Source organism: Petaurus breviceps, unplaced genomic scaffold (genome assembly GCF_028583685.1).
Source record: "Petaurus breviceps papuanus isolate PSGF00001 unplaced genomic scaffold, PetGlider_PUasm1.0 90849, whole genome shotgun sequence".
Taxonomy (NCBI): Eukaryota; Metazoa; Chordata; class Mammalia; order Diprotodontia; family Petauridae; genus Petaurus; species Petaurus breviceps.
The window spans coordinates 6,202,188-6,224,759 of record NW_027187361.1 but is presented as its reverse complement, the minus strand read 5'-3'; the positions used below and the strand labels follow the sequence as shown (position 1 = coordinate 6,224,759).

The window sequence follows — 22,572 nt, the reverse complement described above, 5'->3', positions numbered from 1 at the left end:
TTCAACTTATCCACGTATATAACTGAACTGAAGTTAAAAGAATATAGATATATAACCATAAATGAGATTGGAATTAGAACTGAAATTTAGATCATTTACCCTAACCTACACTGGCATGTGCTATACCATATTTAGAAAGATGTTGAGGAAGATGCCAAGAGTACAATATATCTCTATTTTACTGCTAATCCTCTAAGAACGCATTCATCATCTATCATCAACACTTCCCTACCATTGCAGTTTTTTAGGTTCAAAAGTGGAATAAAATGAGACACTTATCGGCCATCTTCAAGTTAACAAAAAGTTTATTTAGTCATAGCGTTGAAAGGATATTCGGCAAAAACACAGCATCAATTCCCTTGAACAAAGTCTTCTTTCCTCCATATTGGTTTTGTTGCTGAATGAATCAGAGTTCTGTGTAAAGTCGGGGGGGGGGGGGTGTAGAGAATCTCCTGACTCATCATGCACCGATTTTCATACTTAGGTCACCAGGAAGATATGTCAGTAGTTCAGCTTTAGCTGCATGCCCACTTAAATTTGAAAATGGTTTTAATACTTTTGAAGGAAAAAACTTAATTCAGCTTATGTGACATCTTCATGATTCAACATTTCTTAGTGCTACTGGACTTAGGTATGCTACAAGACTTAGAAAATGTTTGTTCTACATATTAGTGAAAATCAAGTGAAAGGGAGTAGGCACAGCACATTTAACTAACTTGCCTTGATCCTTTAGTTGTGTTGTTTTTATTATTGGTGGTGGTGGTAGTCCATACTTCTGGTTTTATCTTTGCATATTTATCAGTATGGATTCCACCTCCACCGATACAGATAAACAACTCATCTGCAGCTTAAAGTCTTAGAGAGCTGCCTGAGGTACCAAGAGATTAAGTGACTTGCCCAAGTGACACAGTAAATACGCTTCAGAAGTTAGACCTGACAGAAGATTGTCCTGACTGGAAAGTCTTCTCTATCCAGTATACTATATTCTAATTGTCGAGAGGATGCCTTTGATTCTGTTCCTTGAACAGAAGTACAGATTTATTAGTGCATTTGTGTGTGTGTATACACACATGTATATATGTATATATGTGTATACATACACATATATAAAAATGGACATATATATCACTACTGAATTTCAAAAAGTGAGATCAAATTACTAAATGAGCATAGTCCCAACCTAAACATCTAAGCTTCCTCTTTGTTCTCTTATTAGGATTTTAACTTGATAGTATTTCACATCTTTTCCCCACACCCACATGACTTTCAAATATAAAAAAATGGCATATTACATGTCACATTGTTGACATTTGCAAAGGTAAATATTTGCAACCTGGAATGTGCAAGGTTAGATAACTAGTGACTACCTAGGAAATTATAACACAATGATTAAAATACACCATGATTGTTACTTTCATAAGTCACTTTTATGACTATTCATATAATGAAGTCAATATAATGAAATTTAGGTAGATACTTTCACAGTCCCATTAAACTTAGTATCCAGACTATGTTTTTCTAAGTTCCACACATCGATGTAAGTGCACCACGTGACTCTAACAACAGAATCCTCTTAGCTCAGGTCAGTGTTGGGACAAAATGAGGCACTCACAAGTCACTGAATATTTAACAAAGGCTTACTCTGCCCTAACATAGGAAGGGTAAGCAACTTCTTTTTCTTTATTTCCCCTGTCCCTCCCTCCCTCCCAGTCCCTTCATCTCCATTTAGAAATTCATCTGTTCAGATTGTAATCAGGGTTTGGAGACATTACTGGTCATAGGTACCTACCAAAGCTGGGAGCCCTAGGATGCACGTGGTTGGGAATTTTCATGCTCCTGGATGACCCAGAAGTTGCTTCAGGAAAACCAGAGTCAGTCAGGTCACGGGGCAAGTTTGTCTTGGGCTTACCCATTTTAACGAAAGAGATAATGGAGGAAGTTCTTTTTCGTTTAGCATAAGAAAAAATTAACTTTTAATTCTTCTAATCTTTCTCTACCTCAGTTTCACATATTGACTTTTAAGCCTCTCATAAAACCAAACTGATTCCCAAGTAATTTGCCACTGCAAAACAATCTACTTAAAACAAAGGGATATTAGAAAAGGATATGGCTATGAGTAAAGGTGTGTACATTCCATTTCGCCCAATAAAATAAAAGTACCTCTCTATATTTGCCAATTTACTACAGAGAAGTTAGGTAAGCCCTGTGATTCACCTGCAGCTACCACAGGTTTGGTATGGAATTTTTAACGTGCACATTTTATATGACTCCTGAGTTCATTCTGATGGAATCTAAAAATCTGCTACTGTTTGCATCATTGGTATAAGCAGAACGTTCCGTTTTTATTAAGCAAGGCATAAAAAGGTATGCATGCCAAGGGTGTTTGGCGCTGTCATGAAGAATGTCCAGTTGCAAGTACCAGTTAAAGAGGGATTCCCTAGATGATTGAGTCCTCTAGTAGCACCTCTTTCTGGATGATCTTGTACTTGGTACATGAAGCCCCAAAATATTGCCTCCTGAATAAGAAGAATAATCACTCAAAAAATTAAAACATGACTATTCACAAAGGAAAACCCAAGTGGATGAATAATGTTTACTGACTAAACCAATATATAGTTTTGTGGAGATTCTATAAAACCTGTCCCTTTTTGGGATATTCATGGATAATAAGTCCGATTCCCAAACTGAACAGGAAGATAACAATTTGACTTAGGATTTGTTTGAATGACTCTTAGATTGTCCTCAAAACAAAGACAGAGTTTTAAAAAATCAATAATTATCTTTGGCTCTGAGTTGTGGAATACAACAGTTTTTGAAGAATTAATGTTTCATGTCATACCAAATGTTAGGCAATGCATAGGTCCATGATGTAAGTGTGTTGTAATGTATTTACAACGAACAATTATATAGGAAGAATGCTAAAATAATATAAGCAGGGAGATATATGACCAGATACAATAAACAGTCTAAACTCTCCAGTGGTATCCATGTAACGTTAACATAGGAGAAGGACCCTATAGATTTTCGATGGGCACCCAGCAAAGAATTTATTGATATTATCAAGAGTTATATAGTATAAAAATGTGTAAATATGTAACCACCTTAACCACTGAAGGGAACTTCCACATTGATGAGGTCACAGATTCACAGAAATAAAGAAGAGGCTAAAAAAGAGTTATATGCCAGCATAATCCCATTAATGATGATTACGCAATAAGTAACTATATGAATAAATGAAAAGCAATATGAAAAATTGAATACCCAATACTATAATATCTTTAAGGGTCAAAATAAAAGTTAGAATGAAGATGAGTGCTTCTGTCACATATTCTGAGGGAAATTCATGGGGAAAATTAGACAATATTGATCACCAAGCATAATTTTACTTTCTGGACCAAGGAATTTCTAAAGCACAGGAAGACTTTGTGGAAAAAAAGAAAGAAAGCTTTATTTAGAATGGAATATGCCTCACTTAAAACAAGATTATAGTACTTAATGTGAAAGGAAATGACTAATTTTAGTGTCCAGGCCTTTCAAACCCAGCTGACAAGAAAGGAACTCTGGAGAGGAACAGAGGGAGACCTAGACAAGGAATCAGTTCCACACTGTGATCATAACCACTTACTTCACAGCCTTAGACCTCAGTGACCTCATCTGCAAAATAATGTTCTTAGGTAATTTCCAACTCTGAAATCCTATGAAATGTTTCAGTGATACATTTAGTTAACAACTGAACTACAAACTTTTAAAAATTAGCTTTCTCAATAGTACTATATCTGCATTAAAAAATACTTATAATAAATTTTCTCCATGGGAGAAGAGCAAATTATTTAAATGGGCCCTTGGATAAGAAGAATTATCACTGTCTCTTCCATGTTCGATATATCTGCATTCATCCTTTTTCTCTTCCCCTCCCCACTACCTACACTTTAAAAAGTTTTAAGCTAAGTCTTCCTAATCTCATTAGATAAAAGAGTATATAGTCCAAATAAATCCCAGATCAATTTGGTCTGACCCTCACTAAAAAAATAGATACCTGCTCATTTATTGTTGTTGTCAGTCATTTCAGTCATGTCTAACTTCACGAACCCATTTGGGGTTTTCTTGGTAAAAATAGGGAAGTTGTATTCCTTCTCTAACTCATTTTGCAGATGAGGAAACAGGCAAATATGGTTAAGTGACTTACCATGGGTCACACAACTAGTAAGTGTCAGAGGTTAGATTTGAACTCAGGTCCTCCTGAACTCAGGCCCATCACTCTATTCAACGTAGCAACTAGTTTTTCTATCCCTTTTTTACCAATGAGGAAACAGAGGCAGCTAGAAGTTAAATGATTTGACCAAGGTTGCATACCTAGAAAATGTCTGAGACAGGATTTGAACTTGGGTTTTTCTTGATACCAAGTCCGTGTTTCATGCACTAGACCATATACAGGCCTTTCTCTGTCACAACTCACAGAATGTTCTACTTCATTCCAGACAAAACTCAAGAACTACCTTCTAAACTAAACCTTCCATCCTCCATTCCCACTCCATCTGCTAATACCTTCAGTCTACAAATACCTTGAATTTAAATACTTTATTTTATATTAATTCTATATATCCTTAAATATGTACATTTCATCCCCAGACACCATGTAAGTTTTATGCCAGTGGGGGATTACTTCATGCTTTGTAGTCCCATCCCCTCTACCTAGGACAGTAATCCTCCATATAATAGGTATTTAATAAATGTTTGTTTATTATGTTGTGATTATGCTGACATCAGGAAAGTACATAATATTTGGGATCATTTAATCAAGTGCAATAGTAATGGAATTTAAAGATTCCCCTATATTGGCTTGGTTTTTGGTTTGATTGTGTTAAAACCCAGAGCTTGTTAATCCCACTTGTGGGATGGACTTGTTGATGTGAAATGAGAGGGCTGAACTGGGAGGAGCTGATGACATAAATTTAGAGAGACACAAGAAAAGAGAGAGGCAGAAGAACTTTTTGAAGCAGCATCTTGGAGGCAGAGAGAGACAGAGAGGATTGCTGAGGGCCACTTTGAATTGCCCAGGACTTTTGAGGGCTGCCACCCAGAGCTGCCAAGGACTGAGGAGACATGGCTGTTTTGCTGGTACTTTGTCTGTCTGTTTTGATGTTGTTTTGCCATATTTGTCCACTGGTGAAGGACAGTGCTGTTGTTGCAGAGGTCTTGGAACCTTGCTGTTGGTTCAGAGGTCCAGAGACTGTTCTGCAGACAGAGAGTGAATTCTGTCCACTGGTGAAGGACAGTGCTGTTGTTGCAGGGGTCTGGGAGCCTTTCTGTTGGTTCAGAAGCCCTGAAGAAGGATTTTCTTGCTGTATGTTTACAGAAATCCTGGAAGAGGGTTTTGTTAATGTTTTCAGGGGTCCTAGGACTGTTCTGCAGACAGAGAATGAATTAATGAAGACACCGGCAATGTATCTTGTGGCCTTGCTAAGCCTTGTCTCCCCAGGAACTAAGATTGCTGAGAAGTTGCCTCCTGTCAAGATGAAGAAAAGACCTCCATTTGGGTATTAAGTGCTGTGCTTAAGCTTGTTGTAACTCGGGTAGATTCAATTGTCATCCAAAGGTGCTGCTTCCACAAAGTTCTTCTGCCTCTCTCTTTTCTTGTGTCTCTCTAAATTTATGTCATCAGCTCCTCCCAGTTCAAGCCCTCTCTTTTCACATCAACAAGTCCATCCCACAAGGGGGATTAACAAGCTCTGGGTTTTAACACAATCAAACAAAAAACCAAGCCAATACAGGGGGATCTTTAAATTCCATTACTATTACATTAAGTCAAGGTTTGAAGTCAGTTTTATTATCTAGGTACTTTAAGATGTAAGCTTCATGAAAATCTAGGTATGTAATTGTCTCAATGGACATTTTCTAAGGTTGGAAGAGAGCAATGTAAATTTTAATCATTTCAGCACCACTTAGGTAGATTTTAAAGTTGGCAAAGAAATTTGCATGTATTATTTATTTCATTTGTTCCTCAAACAAACTCTATAAGGTGAGTACCATAACCATTATAAACCCCATTTTATGGATGAAGAAACTGAGGCATAGAGATATCAATGAAATTCCCAGTCTCACAATAGGTATCAGAAGCAAGTTTTGAATCTAGCCCTGTTCTGACTCAAAATTCAAATGCAAATTTAATACAGTATTATCGGAAATGAGGTGCTTACTGCATTCGCTTCAACGTGGGCTTCTTTTTCCTTCTTTTATAGGAAGCAATGTATGGGCTATTGTTTTTTGAACTAGTAAGTAGCTGCATGCTACATGAGCTTTTAAAAATAAAATCGAGAACATTTTCTTTCCATTTTTCTTACAGAATTGAATCATGTGATAGATGCTTCCTCAATTAAGATCGATCACCGATAAAGGCTAAAACTGCTTTTATCATATTCTCCTATAGTCTACTCTTTCTATTGATTTAACTTTCTCCATCAGCGGTACCAACAATCTGCCAATCAGCCATAATTGTAACCTCTAAGTAACTTTTGACTCCTCCCTCCTTCTCCCTAGCCACACAAATACAACCAGGTGCCAGGTTCTATTAATTCAATCACCACAACATTTCATGTCATTCATTCCATTTTCACCATCTCTTCCACAACCAGTATGGTTCAGGTCCTCATTAACTCTCACCTTTATTACTGCAAAAGCCTCCTCACTCACTTATCTGTGTCTAGTCTCCCTCCTTTCTTTTCCCATGCAAACTGTTGTACACACTGTTGCTAGACTAGTTTCCTTATGTATGCATCTGATCAGTTGTAATCATGTTAATTGCTGGACTCTGGGAATGCCCAAGTTAAAAGACAGAAAACTATTTATGGAAGACAAAGAGGGCAGGGCATGCAGCTGGTATTCCCTGTTCCACTCCCACAACAGAGGATACAAAATGTTCTCTTCATGTTGGTAAAAAAAAAAAAAAAGAGTATAGTGGGAGCTTGGCTATTTGTGATGGATGGTCTTGCATGCTATGATGGTCTTGAAAGCTAGGGAGTACAGAGTATGGAGAATATTATGTGCACAAAATATTAGTTTCATGCTTGATGAAACTGTCAGCAATGTGAGCTAGAGAAAATATCTTTGAAATCAATCACAAACTGGCTGCAACCCACTTTTTCTGGTTCCTTCAGAGTATGCTGCTTTCCACGATCTGTGTTCTAGCCAAACTATCTCTTTGCTATTCCTTATAGAAAGATTGTATCTCCCATCTCTGATCCATTGTACAGAATGCCCCAGTTCCAATAATACACTCTTTCCTCAGTTCTTTTGTTGTTTACTCGTGTCTGACTCTTTGTGACCTGATTTGGTGTTTTCTTGGCAAAGATAATGGGGTTGTTTGCCATTTCCTTCTCCAGCTCATTTTATGGATGAGGAAACTGAGGCAAAAAAGGTTAAGTGACTTTCCGAGGGTTCCACAGCTAATATATATCTGAGGCTAGATTCGAACTCAGGAAGAAGTGTCTTTCTGACATTAGGTCCAATGCTCTATCCACTGTGCCACCTAGCTACCCTACCTCAACTCTACCTCTTAAATTCTTAAGCTTCCTGCAAAGTTCAGCTCACTATATCTTCCCACTTGGGGCCTCTTCTGATTCTTCCTTGTTAGGACCTTCCTTCCATATTACTTTGTATTGACCTGGCATTTAATATTTTAAATATCTATGAATTGTTTTCCCACGATAGAATGTAACCTCCTCGAGGGAAGGATTATTTTTATTTTTTGTTTTTGTATCTCCCTGCACCTACCAGAGAGCTTGTAAGAGGTTTAAAAAAAAAGTCTGCCAAATGCATGAATTAATGGGTTAAGTTTTGGGAAAGCAAAGAGAAAGTGAATATAAATGATAATGTTGCATGGTTGGGTGTATATTTCTGGGTAAGCTGTCAGGTATTTTGGCCTTCCTGTGCCGATCTCTGTAGGGTTGTGGTTGTACCCTAGAAAGAACCCCCATTAGCTTGGGGATTGTGGGAAGCATGAAAATGTTCTCTGAATGATACAGTTCTGAGGCCCTTTGCAAGAGAAAGGAGAACCTTCACTATAGAAATGAGCACAGGTAGACCAAGGGCTAGAGCTTCAGAATGTGTTTAATAGTGGGTCCTTAACAGTCACTGTACTATGAAAAAAATCAAAAACCATAAACAACTTCCTAGCACCCTCTGAATTCTTTTAGCCTTTTACTTTGGCATCTGAGATTCTCTAAAATCTGACTCTCATTTTGATAGCCTTATGTCATGCTAATTATTATCACATGCTCTATATTCTGATAAACAGGTCCATTCATCATCCCCATAATGGGTGCTACATGTTCCTGGCTCTATCCCTTTGTTCATGCCATTCTCTGTGACTGGCATATGCTCCACCCAAATCACCAACTGTTACAATTCTGCCTGCCCTTTAAAGTCCAGTTTGGATGCCACTTCTTCTAGTCACTCTTTTCCAGCAGATCATCAAGCAATATAGGGTGTATGTTATTGAGTAGAATGTTGCCCACCTCACTCATGAACAATGTCTGAGGTGGGGGCAACAGGGTTCAGAGAAAGATCAACTCGCTTGTTGTGACCCCACTTGATTGGGGGCAAGGCACTCCATTTGTCTACCTCAGTTTCTTCTTCTGTAAAATGAAAGAGTTAGGTTAGCTGATCTCGAAGGTCTTTTGCAGAACTAAATCCTAGGCTCCTATGGAATGAAACATTACAGTATTTACATGTTCATATTGAGAATACATTAGAACTTGATTTTATTTTTAATAATTTTTATATATTTGTAGAATTATTTCAAATATTGTCACACTAGGTTCTTATACAATCTAATATGCTATTAGACTGTAAGTTCCTTGAGAGCAGGGACCGTATTTCTTTTTATTAATTGCATCCCCAGTACTTAGCATAACATGTAGTAGGCACTTAATTTTTTTTTTTTACTGGATTGAATGTCTTATGTAGGACAGAGTTAAGCAGTCAATCAGCAAGCATTTATTTAGTGCCTACCATGTATCAGCCATTGTGCTAGGTGCTGGTGCACAAATATAATTAATGACATAATCTGTACTGGAGAAGAGCTTACATTTTAACACATTCTAACAGGGAAGAGAACAAAGACATATATGAAATGGATAAAGTCAATTTAAATAATGAATATAAGTAGTTAAATAAAAGGTAACTTGTGACAGAGGGCCTTTGTCAGTTAAGGAATCAAGAAAGATGAAGTAAAAGGGGTGCTGCAGCTAAAGAAAGGAAGGGACCTTAGTAAGTGGAACTAAGGAAAGAGAACATTCCAGGCTTTTTCTGTGGAGTCTTGTGAAAGGTATGAAAGAATACATGGATTACTTACACTGGTCCTCTCCTCGGCCACATGCTGATTAGCCTGTCTCAAAGTCTAGAGAATTAGATAATGATTTCTTCAAGCTAAGAGTATATATTTTTTCTCTACATAATTCATTACAAAAAATTTTTTAATAGGTCCCACTAATTTGTCCAGTAAAGAATAGATGATAAACAGTATTTTGCTCCCATGGTTCCTTCTGGTAGGTTTCTCATTAGAGAGGAATCACAGTGGCAGTTTGCCAGTCCGTCAGTTTGCTAGCCTTTTGTAGTAAGAGGGGCATGATCTGTAGGGACACAGATCTATAATTCCACCCCTGTGAAATGATGTTCTGTATACAGTCTTGTCAGTAAGTCTAGAATACTGTGTTACTCACCACCTGTTGATTTTAATACGTCTAACCATCTGCACAAAAAGAAAATTTGAGAGAGAATCTTCCTGGTGGTGCGTGGGGCTTTAGGGGGGCCCCTTGAACTTGTCTTTCTGAATTGCCATATTTTCCAGAAACACTGGATGCTGAGCACGCAAGAGGCCCTGAATGTGTCGAGGATGAAGCCTCCCCGCTGCAACCCACCTCCAGCAGACATAATTTGTTATTTGCACCCCAAACGGGATTCCATGTGTGTTCTTGGGAAGCAAGACAGGAAGCCAGTCTGTGCCATGCTGGGAAAATCCTTATGCATCTGGGGTCCTTTGCAGATAAGGAGACCCTCTTGTCTTCACTGTCTAGCAGTTCCCAAGGGAAAAGAGTGTGGTTGTTGCCATTGCCTCACTCATCCCTTCAGGAGTGGTTTTATCCTTTTTTCTGCCTTTACCCCACTTCCCCCTCCTCTGCCACACACCTTCCTGCTTTCTCCTTTTGTTGTGCTGTCATACAAATGTCAGCTTCTCTAAGGACTGTGAACTCTGGGCTCCACACGCATCTTCATTTCTCCTGTAATAAACTTGCTTTTCACATAAATCTCATAATGTTGTGATTGCCTGTTGACAATGGCCAACACAAATGTGATTTAGTCATTTTCCTATTATTTATCATCTTTTTATTCTTTTTTATTGTATAGCAGCAGCACAGAGTTAATGGAAAGTACTAAACTTGGGAGTCAGAAAGCTTGGTTTCTTTTCTTAGTTTCAACACTTAGGAGCTGTGACTCTAGGCAAATCACTCAATCTCTCTTGAGATTTAGTTTTCTCATCAGCAAAATGGGAATAAAAGTACTTGTAAGACCTAGAAAGCATTTTACAGGCCTTACAGTAATATGAAAGTGGTATAAGAACCTGTGGTACTTACTACTCTGTGGATAAAATAAAAAATAAAAAAAAATTTCTGACCTCCAGGAATTTATATTCACCTGAGGTGACACAATATGTAAACAGAAAATTGTATGCACAATTGTTTCAGAATGGAGAGAGCACGAACCAAACGATGAGGAAAGTCCCCATCACAAGGGAGGTAGCACATGTGCCAAGCGTTGACAGGAGCCAGGAGAGGTGAGGAGGGAGTACATCCAAGGATGGGAAACAGCCTGTGAAAAGACATGGAGGGAGGAGATAGAATGCCAATTTCAGGAAACAACGAGTGGGCTTGTTTGGCTGGAACATAGCATGTGTGAAAGAGAGCGATATGCAATAAACCTGGAAAGACAAGCTGGTACTGTATTATGGAAGGCTTTAAAAGACAAGTTGGGGAATCCATATTCTTGGAAAATCTCGAGACCACAGGTTATTTATTGAAGATGGGCATAACAGAGGTCAGGCTTATGTTTTAGAAAAATTATTGTGGCATCTGTGGAAGATGGATTATAAATGAGAGATCTATACTGAAGTGGAAGAGCAATCTAGGGGAAAGATCAAAAGTCAATTCAATTAGAAGCAACATTATTTTCAAAATATGTAGTATGTGCTATAGCACGCTGAATTGTAGGGCTTATAGACTATTGTTCAATGATTGTTAAATTGTTAAATTTGTTAACTGTTAGATAATCACATAAATAATTAACTATTGTTAAATAATTACATTTAACTATTGCTAAATACTCACTTAAATAATTAATTACTATTAAATAATTAAGTATTGTTAAATAATCACACTGTTAAAAAATTACACTAGAAATGTTGAGTCTTGGAGTCTTGCTATATTATTATTATTTTTTAATTCTATGTAAATTTGTTTTAAGGAAAGCCACCAGGTTGTTTAAGAGCTTTCAAGGACAGAAAAGTGTGACCAGACAATTCTACCTCTTCTGAAGTTCAAATAATAATCAGTTCATACTGCTATACAATGTAGTTCCAACTCTGAAAGGAATTCCCTACAAAGAGAGTTTACTGAACACTGACTAGGAAGATTAAGTTGGGAAAGTCTAAAATCTTCTCCCCATATGTATTTAAAGCATGATAAAGACTTCTTCATTCGAGGTTAAGACTTTTATTGGTCTGAAGTTCTTTATAAATCATTTCTTAAATTATTACTTTTTTATCTTATTAAATTAAATCGTTATTTGTTATACCACACCGTCAATATTCCTCCCATAAGCAATCCATTTCTCAAATAATGCCCCTCTCTTTTCTTGTCCAATAATAGCCCTTGGGACAAACTTTGTACCTGAAGCAAAATTTGCAGAGCAGTTAGAGGGGAAAGGTCAAAAATGTTACACTTTGGAAATATGCCCAATACACCAACAATACCAGTTTCACTTTGGATATGACATTTGTCATGTTCCATGTGGGGAAGATTTTAAATTCCACATCTGACCTTTTTAACAAGAGAAGGAAATGCCAAGAGAAAATTCAAAGCTCTTCATCATCTCTTTCAACTACTGTAAAGGTGATTTTTCATGGTCCACAGATAGAAACTATGATAAAGCTGTCAATGGACATGAAACAAGCCATCAATATCTTCGTAGTTTTCTTTTCAGGGAAACAAAAAATATTGACAGTGTTAAGCATGTTGAGGATTTTTATCCTCTTACAATTTTTTTCCTTCCTTGTATATTCAATAATATTTCTCTGTATTTCTACACTGGATCGTCCAAGAGAAAAATCAAATAAAATGTTATAAAGATGTTTGCCCAAAAGTCATGTTCTAATGTTGTAAAGCTCTAGAAGATCTACCTATTCTCATTTGGGGAAAACATTTCATATTGAAAGCTCCTAAAATATAAGAGAGAATTTTGCTTAATAGAATTTGTTTGCTCTAAATACAAATTATAACAATTCAATCAACACTTCACTATATTTCATCTCATTATAGCTTTAAATATTCTTTACCCTATGCTTTTTACTAATTTAATGCTGGATTTTTTATGTATTTTAAAATGAAGTAATATAATTACAGAATTGGAATTTTAGAATTGGGAAGGATATCATTGGTCATTTAGTCCAACATCATCTTCTATATCCATACTACTACACACACACGCACACACAGGCACACATGTGCAAATTATCTCCACTATAATGTACATAATGGTGATGATTCAATCTTTTTGTAGACCTAAAATGAGAGTGAGCCTCTCTCTCTCTCTCTCTCTCTCTCTCTCTCTCTCTCTCTCTCTCTCTGTCTGCCCCTCTCTCTAAATACCCCTTCTACTTTGGTAAGACTCTACTACTAAAAGTAGAAGTTTCATTTCATAAATTCAAAATCTTTTTGTAATTTTCACCCACTGCTCTTAGTTCTGCCCCCTGAGGTCAAAAGGTATAATTCACCCTCCATTTCATAGCCCTTCATACACTTTTTTTTTAAGCAATCAGGGTTAAGTAACTTGCTCAAGATTACATGGCCAGGTGTTTCTGGGTGGGTGCTAAGTGTCTGAGCCCAGATTAGATCCCCAGGTCATCCCGACACTGGAGCCAGTGCTCTTACTCACTGCGCCACCAGTCCGCCCCCCTTCATACACTTTTAAAAAAAGATCCTATGTCCTCTCTGAATCTTCTCTTCTCCAGGCTAAATGTTCCCTGTTCATTCAAATAATTCTCATATGTCATGGACTTAAGGTCCTTTATCATTCTGATGCTTCTTTGGAATTTCTCCAGCTTATTGTTAATGAGTTTTCTAAACTGTTGTAGACAAGATTGAACAGAATACTCCAGATGTGGAACTATCATGTATATGTATGTAACTATTTCATATAGACAAAACTCAATAAACATGGAATATATGGGGGTCATATATAAATAAATCCATATGCATATATGTAAGTGCATATGTATAGTGCATGGTGTGTGTCTGTCATACACACATATGATTTTAGCTACCACTTAACACTATTAACTCATACTGACTTTAGAGTCCACTAAAATCATCATTATCTTCTTCAGGAAAACCAATTTCTAATACTTGATTTCATCTTGTACTTGAAGAAAAGTTGATTTTTTTAACAACCATAGGCTTCCAATCTATATCTATTAAATTTCATCTCAGGTTCAGGCCAGTGCTCTAGCCTGTAAAGATATTTTTGTACTATAAGACATTGAATGTTAGCTACCACTCCCAGATCTGTGTTCACAAATTTAAATTGCCAGCTATGCCTTTATCCAATCCACTGATTTAAAAAAATGCTTAAAAGCACAAAGTCAAGGGCAGAACCCTGGGACACTCCACTGAAAACTTCCTTCCAAGCTGACATAGAACCATGATGATAGTCTTGAGTTTAGATATGCAACTAGTTCTGAACATAACTAATTTTACTATGATCCAGTCCTCAACTCTCTATCTTTTCCATAAAAATATCAACAGCTCCTTGAAAAATACTTTTGATTAAACTTAAGCAAATTTTAGTTCTTTACAAAATTCACCTGATCTGCCAGCTTCTTGGTCCTGCCAAGAAAAGAGGCCAAAAAGAAAAAAAAAAAGGAAGGAAAGAGAGGGAAGGAAAGACAATCTGGCACACTCTGTTCTTGATGAAGCTCTGTTGATTCTTTGAAATCCTTGTGTTTTAGTGATGGACTGGGATGGTACATGGGACTCCTATGGGTCCTCCTCTCTCTACCACTGAGTCATTGCTTAGAAGGATTTCCCAGTATTAACACTACTCTTTATTTAATTTAAAAAAAGAAAGAAATTCTTGAGATGGTCAGAATTGAATATTGCCACAAACACTTAAAAGTTATTTTGTGTTCTAATGACTATTATAGCTTTAAAAAATGACTTTGTTGTCATCCTGTTCTAAGTACCATAATAATTTCTAAAATGAAATTATGTTGGAGACTGCATAATAATTTCTAAAAGAAAATTATGCTGGAGATTTTTTCAGTAATTTTTTTTCAAAGTCATAAACCAGAGTCTATAATTCTCTCAATCATTTTTTTTCCCACCGAAAACTCAGTTAGAGGGCATACTAGAAATCTGTTTCTTTCAAATGTATTTGTGTTTTCTCTGAGGATACTCCTGCCTGCCTCCTCCCAACTGAAATTCCCATATGTATACCAAGACTACAAAAATCTCATGTGTAGCACTGTTTACAAAGACAAAGCATACTTTTTTTTTTAATAAGAAAGGTAATCAGACTTTTCCAGAATGGTTTGAGGATTCCATTATAGAGCCCAAGAGGAGAGAGGATAAAAGATTACAGCCTTGGGGTTTCTAGTGGAGGAGAGGGGAAGTTACAATGTTCAGGAAAATTGCATCTGTCCTGACATTCTTCTTGTTCTGTTGGTCCAAACAGCCTCATTCCAAGAGTCCTGGCATACTTCCTGAAACTGTTTCTGCCTAGTTTCTGTTCTTACAGCACAGTAGTAACCTAGCTGAAGATTAAAGTCTATAGATAAGCCTAGAACTGGAGACAGGGAGGGCTGGAGAAGCCACAGGGAACTGGGAGAAGAGAAGTGTAGAAGGAGCTATGGTGCTAGACTTCTTTGTGCCAGTCAAAGCTGTTATCTTTTTGAGTAATATGCTTTTAAAGTCTATGCTCTGGTCTAGATGGATCCTGGCAGGAAGTCCATACGCTAAGAAATACTTCTTTCAAAATACTTCCATAATCCTGGAAACATTCCAGTTCTAAGCTAGATATCCCTGTGCAAACCTTACAAAATGGTTAGTCACTACTGAAATAGGCTTTATGTTTTTACTTAAGTTTCCTCAAAATTCAAAGTAAACGTAGACAAGGGCTAAAAGTTGCAGAGTTATATTCTTTCAATATACCATACTTGTTAGTAGTTCTTTTCTTTGTACAAGTTTAACACTCCCTAACTACATGTGCAGTCATCTTGGGGTAGTTAAAAATATTTTTTACTAGATCTAGGGTCCTCCCCTGACCCATATGTCCAAAGTCATCAATCAATATTTTCATGACTATTGCCTAACATTCTGAGAACTGTCAATAATTCCCTGTTAAAACCAACCTTTTCCTATTGCCATGGATGAAATCAATGGCCATACATTTCCCAAATCTTTCTCTCTCCTGATGTTCCAGGTAAATGAACATGTGGGGAAAAGGTACAAAGGCAATCTATGTCCTGTGGGCAGGTTCTGCTCAGCTGCTTTACTTGTATTTTTATAACCACATTTGCATATTACCCAAAGTAGCCCACACCTTTTATAAGATGCAAATGAAACCTGAGTGGGAGGAACCTTTCTCTTGTTTCCCTTTCAGAATGTTCACTAACCATATTCTGAATTGTGTGTTCTACAATTTTACCAGGAATAGAAGGAATATATTGGCCTACAGTTCACACTCAGTAGGAAGAAACTTTACTGTCTAGCAGTGACCCAAACAAGAAAATATATTCCAAGCCTGTCCTAATATACAAAATAGTTTGAGAAAGAATAATCACAGAATCCTATGTTTAGAGAGTATATTAGAATTTACTGAGTCCAACTCCTTCATTTTACAGATGAAGAAACTGAGGCACAAAGAGTCTACATACTTTTCCCAGTAGGAAAACTCTGTGTCTTTGGTCTTACTGAGTCTTCTTGCGTCCATTATCTACTAGGCCACCCTATCACTCAAGTTACCCAATAAAACTAATTTCTTTCCCTTTTCAACCTCTCATACTTTTATATACTTTAAGCAACTGCTTAGGCACAATAATATCAGGGAATTTGATTTACTGGTCTCATTAAGCCAAAGAGATGATGTCATTTTTTTCTAAAAAAACCTTTTTAATATAAAGGATGATACATTAAAAATAACACATTCCTCTCTTTTAAATTCCAATTTTTAGTATTATTAATAAGTAATTGAATAACTAGCATTTGTTTAGCTCTCTGAAGCTTGTGAAAAACTTTATATACATTATCTCATCTGATCCTTAGAACAACAAAAATGACAGAAGTACTGCAGTCATTATTAAACTTGTCTTAGGGATGACGTGACTGAGACTGGGGTTAAGTGGTTTGCCTAGGGGTAAGGGACTGGAAAGCAGGTAGAATGTGAACTGTCTCCTTTCTGACTACCAGTCCAGAACTCTCAAAATTACCATCAGGCTGACCTCACCAATTATGATAAAAAGTAAAAGTCATTTTTTAAAAATTAATTTTATGCTGAAAAATAGAAAACAAAAATGCCTACACTTTCCTCATTGCTTTTCTTCCTAAATATCATAAATGAGATATAAAAATGAATATTCATTACTATACATTCATACTATGGTTCTAAATATATAGCTAGGTATAGAAGTGGCAAAATTTAATTCAGAGATAATTTGGATAGAATAGCTCTTTCTTTAAACCTCTAACGTATGACAATGCTTACATCATGCTGCGTTGGGTTACATCATGCTAAATTCAGTGATGTAACCCGTCGCAATGCAATGCACACATCGCAATGTGTTAGTGACTTAAAGGAATAGCACTTTTATTTTTACCAGTCAGTTAGGCTCCATGGTTACATTGACCTAAATTTTAAAACTTTGAAGTCTTTTAAAATTCTGATTAGTATATTCCTGATAATGCAGTTTCATTGCCTAAAGCATGTAAAATCAAAAAGCATTATAAAATACATTTCAGGAAGTACAATAAATGAGCATTCCTTGGAAGCATATTATTCAAACAATTTTTTTAAATTCCTTATCCCAATAAAAAACTGGAGCTTAAAATAAATTAAAATCATATTCTTTATATTATTTCTTACTAAATGTTATTTATAGTGAACACCTGCCAAAATGGAAATATTCTAATGGACCCTTAAAATAAAACTAGAATTCTTTTAACAAAGAAAAAACGTACTTTAAACAAAACTACAGATGGAACTATAGAGACAACTGCTCACATTTTCATTTATAGTTTGTTCATATCCACTTTCAAATGAAAAGTTTTGAAATCTATTTAAGGCAGTGACAACAACAAAGGAAATACTCCTGGGTTAATTTTATGCTTGAATAAGGACCTGAGAAACAGATCAAATAGTACAAAATGGGTATAAAATCCTATACTTTTCTCCCCTTAGTTATTTTCCATATCTGGAAGCTCCATAGGTTATATCAGTTCTTCTCATGCCACTAACAAGGGTAGCAGAACATCTGGAAGTAAGACACACTGGGCATGTCTCTCTGATCATGAACATTCCCCATTCCATACAGAGCTCAAGCTTTAGTTAATGTACAGATTCTTCAATATCCTAATTTTGACCATTTCCTTCTTTGCTTCCACCAACATTCCATGCCAATTCAAACTGCCTTTGATCATTCTAGAAACAGACCTCACAGCCTAAAAGAAAAAGGGAGAAAAAGATTTGCCACTTGGGAGCTAGGAGCTGAACAAATCTGAGTTTAGGACTCAGACTGAGAATGGAATAGAACTGATCTTATGTCTCAGAAAATACCTCTAGTATAGGCTAGGTACAGACCTCAAAGCTTGCACTGCCATCAGCTGCTTAAAGGTAGAAACTCCCCATCCCCATAACCCACCACAAAACCTATCAAAGGAAGCAGAATTGTAAAAGCTCTGCAGATTCCTGGTTAATTGCTTTTTTTTTTTTGGTTTAAAGTTTTCATATGGTAGAGGAGACCCAGAAGAGGAGTGACCTGAGACTAGTATCTAGGAAAGAAAAATCCACATCTAGCAATAGAGTATAAAGATTCAGAAAAGGAGGGCCTTGAGCATAGCAGCCAGCATAGTAATGATCCCACCTAACTGGGAATTGTGTAAATTATTTCTGAATGGAATATTAAATATTAAAGTCAAAATTCTAGAACTGTGAGTTGTCCTGGGCATATGTAGGGGAACTAGGTGGCAAAGTAGATAGAATGACCAGCCTGGAGTCAGGAAGACTCATTTTCCTGAGTTCGAATCTGGTCTGAAACACTAGCTATATGACCTTGGGCAAGTCACTTAACCTTGTTAACCTCAATTTTCTCATCTGTAAAATAAGGTGGAGAAGGAAATGACAAACTACTTCAGCATCTTTGCCAAGAAAACCCCAAATGAGGTCACAAAGAATTGGACACAACTGAAAAATGACTGAATAATAATTGGGAACATGGACTTTGTAGGTCTAATTCTGTAATTCTATGCCTATTCTTCCTAATAAGAACACTACATGCTTTGGTAGGCAAATGTGTCACTTGTTTACCAAAAGAATGACATGTTATTATTCTTTCTTTCCCATTTAGTATAGCTCAAATGTTTGTAATAAAGAGTTAATAGTGTCAATGGGGCAGCTAGGTGGTGCAGTGAATAGTCAGGAGGACCTGGGTTTGGATCCGGCCTTAGACACTTAACACAAAAAAATAGCCATGTGACCTTGGGCAAGTCACTTAACCCCAATTGCTCTCCAAAAAGCCAAAAAAAAGTTAATAGTGTCATCTTGATTGATTTGTTAAATAAGAAATAACCCGGTGGGGGCTTAAAACTACAGTTGTGAGAAGTCCAGCTCCCCCAAATCAGTGTTGTCCCTGACAGGATACAGGCTCTGGGAACCCCCTTGAATTCTCTTTGAATCTTTCCACTTGATCTGGTGTTCACCTGAGGCTATGAGCTTTTCATTATCTCCATGCCCAATTCTCAGTAACCCTTCACCTAGCCTGGTCCTCCATTGTCTGTTATCTCCGACCTTCTCCTACTTCCCACCCTTGCTTCTATGAAAACCCCATTCTCTTGGTTCCTGGCATCCTACCTCCAGTCACCCCAGCCTACTGGCCACTCCCATCAAGATCCTCCCTAGACTCCCTCTTCCCCAAGATTACTTGGCCAACCCTAGATTCCTCCCACAGTCTTTCTGTATATAAGATCCATCTTCACCTCCATTAAGGTGCTCAGATTCAATCTGGACCCCTCACTTTAGCATTACAAATGTTTAGGTTCCTTAAGAGTCTGGCCAATATGGCAGATCTTTAATAAACCTTGTTTGTCTTTGGCTGAAAAAAAGACCTGAGTAGAATTAATTTGGGCAGGACACACATGCAGCTATTTTGGGGTTTCAGCACCCTTAAACCCCAATACTCCCAGGACTTTGAAAATGAGGAATAGTAATGTTGCCATCTGCTTTGGGAAACCTGCCAGTGTATGTTGGGTGAGCAAGTCAATCCAGACAGAAAAAAAGGAAGAATATAATGGGATTGGTGCCATGTCCATTCTATAAAAGGATTTTAAAAATATTTTTATGTAGAAACTTAATTATTTTTTTTATTAGCCAAAATATATTTTCACCTACCTATACTCAATTGATCAACCCCCGGGGAGTAAAGGTCATCCACAGATCATCCAAATACAATTATACTTAGAATGAACTCCTGTACTTATTGCAACATCTACTGCACATACTTAGGGTTAGGTGAAGTATCAAGACTTTTAATCCTGGTTATGTCTTCAAGACCATGAGACTCCAACTAAGGTCTGAACAATAAATTGGTGGGCAGATACAGGCAGTTTTATGGGTAGATATGATATATTTATCTATTATAACTTTTAATGTTCAGGTATTCAGTCTAAAATCTTATCCCCAAGTGGCTGCTACAGTGACTGAAAATGATACTCTTAATTGGTTAATACTTTAAAAGTTCTCTGTTAAAATACAAACACTCAGTAATATTATCTTTAGGTCATTTCCATATCAATATGAAGTTCCAAAGGGATGGGGAACAGGGAAGTCATGTTTTGAAATGTTAGAAGAGAATGGATAGATTACTAAAGTTGTTTAGGAGAGATAGATTCACTTGGATAATTCTGGTAAAGGACACAGTGAAATCCAATGAGAGTGTATTGACATGCTAAGGACATAACTATTAGTGCACTCTTTAACCCAAAATAACAGCAAAAGGAAGACACAAAAACAGGAAATGATGGAGAAAGCTAGGAATTTTTGCCTCGGGATCTTCCTGTTGGCAGATTTTCGAGCACTATTTTCTGAATGATAGAAGTCAGACTGGCATGACCAATAAAGTTATTACTTTTAACAAAAGGACCTTAAACACCATCCAGTATAACACCTTCCTTTTACAGATGAGTACCAGGCAGCTAAAGACATAGAAGGATGACACCTTGGCCCCAGGTCTTCTCCAAGGCCAGGACTCTGTTCTGTATTACATTTGTTGTTCTTGTCCTGTCGATTCAGTCACATCCAATCCTTCATGACCCCATTTGGGGTTTGCTTGGCCAAAATACTGCAGCGATTTTCCATTTCCTTCTCCAGCACATCTTACAGATGAGGAAACTGAGGCAAACGGGATTAAATGACTTGCACAGAGTCACAAAGCTAGTAAATGTCTGGGGCCAAAATTCAATTTAAGTCTTCCTGACTCCAGGCCTCTCGCGCTCTATTCACTGTACAACCTAAGTGCTTTTTCTATGTTGCCTCTGAGTTAAATTAAAATCTTAAACTCTCAGAGCTAGAAGGAACCTTATAACTTATTTAGCCCATTATCCTCATATTCCAATTGAGTAGACAGGAAAAGAAGTAACTCATCCATATTTACATGGCTAGTTATATCAGGTCTCTAGGTACTCACTCAGTCTAAGACTTTTTTTTTTCATTTCCCCTATTACTTGAATTAAACATGCTACATATTTTATTTGGTTATCAAGATGTATCCTAAAACACAACAGATCTTATAGCTTCAGTTACCTTTGTCAGAGGGAGAAACAAGTGACTTAAGAAAAATATACAGAAAAACAGCCTAAGGGACACTGGGCCAAATACTGTTTAGAAAATTAACTGATTTTATATAATGATATTCTAATCTTCTAGGACAATAAAAGTTCATTGGTTATGAAGAATATTCCATAATCCCACATGTATTTTAAATTATGACTTTTTAAAGATTACTATTTATTAACCTTTATAGAGTAATGGCATCTTATTGCTACCAATTTATCACAACTTCCCTCATTTTTTTTTAAATGTTGAAAGTCATATATTAAAGTGAACTAAAGGCAGTTTTGTTTTGAGGATTCCAAGACACTACAGAAATAACAGGAGATTCCTGGCAATATCATAAATCAGAGGTTAGGAATCTACTTTGATGATTTACTTTCCATCCTATAGCATTACATTTTTACCTTGACTTTAAAATGTGCCTATCACATTTTTTGAGCATTATTTTAAGAAAAGTACAAAGAGATTATGAGGTTGAGTTATTATACATCATTCTTATTATAAAACTGCATGCCCAGTCACACATAAAAGACTGGGATCAATGTTGTTATTATGTGGAAAATGTAATTAAAGCAATAGCATTTTATTATATTAATCAACTGTGGTTGATTCTACAAGCAAATGGAAATGTGCTTGATGATAAATCAACCTGAACTTTCTAGTATTAAAGGTCTTGTAAAAACCCCACACCTAACCTCCCTATGACTCTGTAAAATGAAATAAGTGGGCTCTTTAGGAATAAATTCTGTAATGAGTAGATAAAGTAGGAGTTCTGTGTTTCTGTGTTTATTAAACATTTTAATAAAATTCACTATCTCTTTTGCAATATTAGTCTAACTCCAAGAAAAACTTCACAAAAATAAGATACTTCATATTTCCTGCCTTTGTCCTCAATTTCTCTCTCTCTCTCTCTCACTCTCTCTCTCATTCTCTCTCTCACTCTCTGTCACTGTTTCTTACTCTCATTCTCTCTCTCTCTTCCTTTCTATATGAACAAACATCTTTTAAAATATTCATCCCTGAAAATGTGGCATTAATAATGCAAGATTCTTTATTTAAAACTTTACTTTCCTACTGATGAGACCATTATGAAATGAGACAGATGTATTCCTTTGTAGGAAAATGTCACAGGTAGTGTTGTCAAAAGGGGAACTGGGTGATCTTTTCCAATTTCCCCATGCAACTGATCTGACCAACTTCCTG

The 22,572-nt window shown here is 36.6% G+C and overlaps 1 protein-coding gene across 3 annotated transcripts in view; it reads right to left on the bottom strand.

Annotated features, from left to right (window-relative positions):
* NLGN4X (neuroligin 4 X-linked) overlaps positions 1-22,572 on the bottom strand; it is a 482,117-nt gene that overhangs the window by 260,527 nt on the left and 199,018 nt on the right. The window lies entirely within an intron of this gene.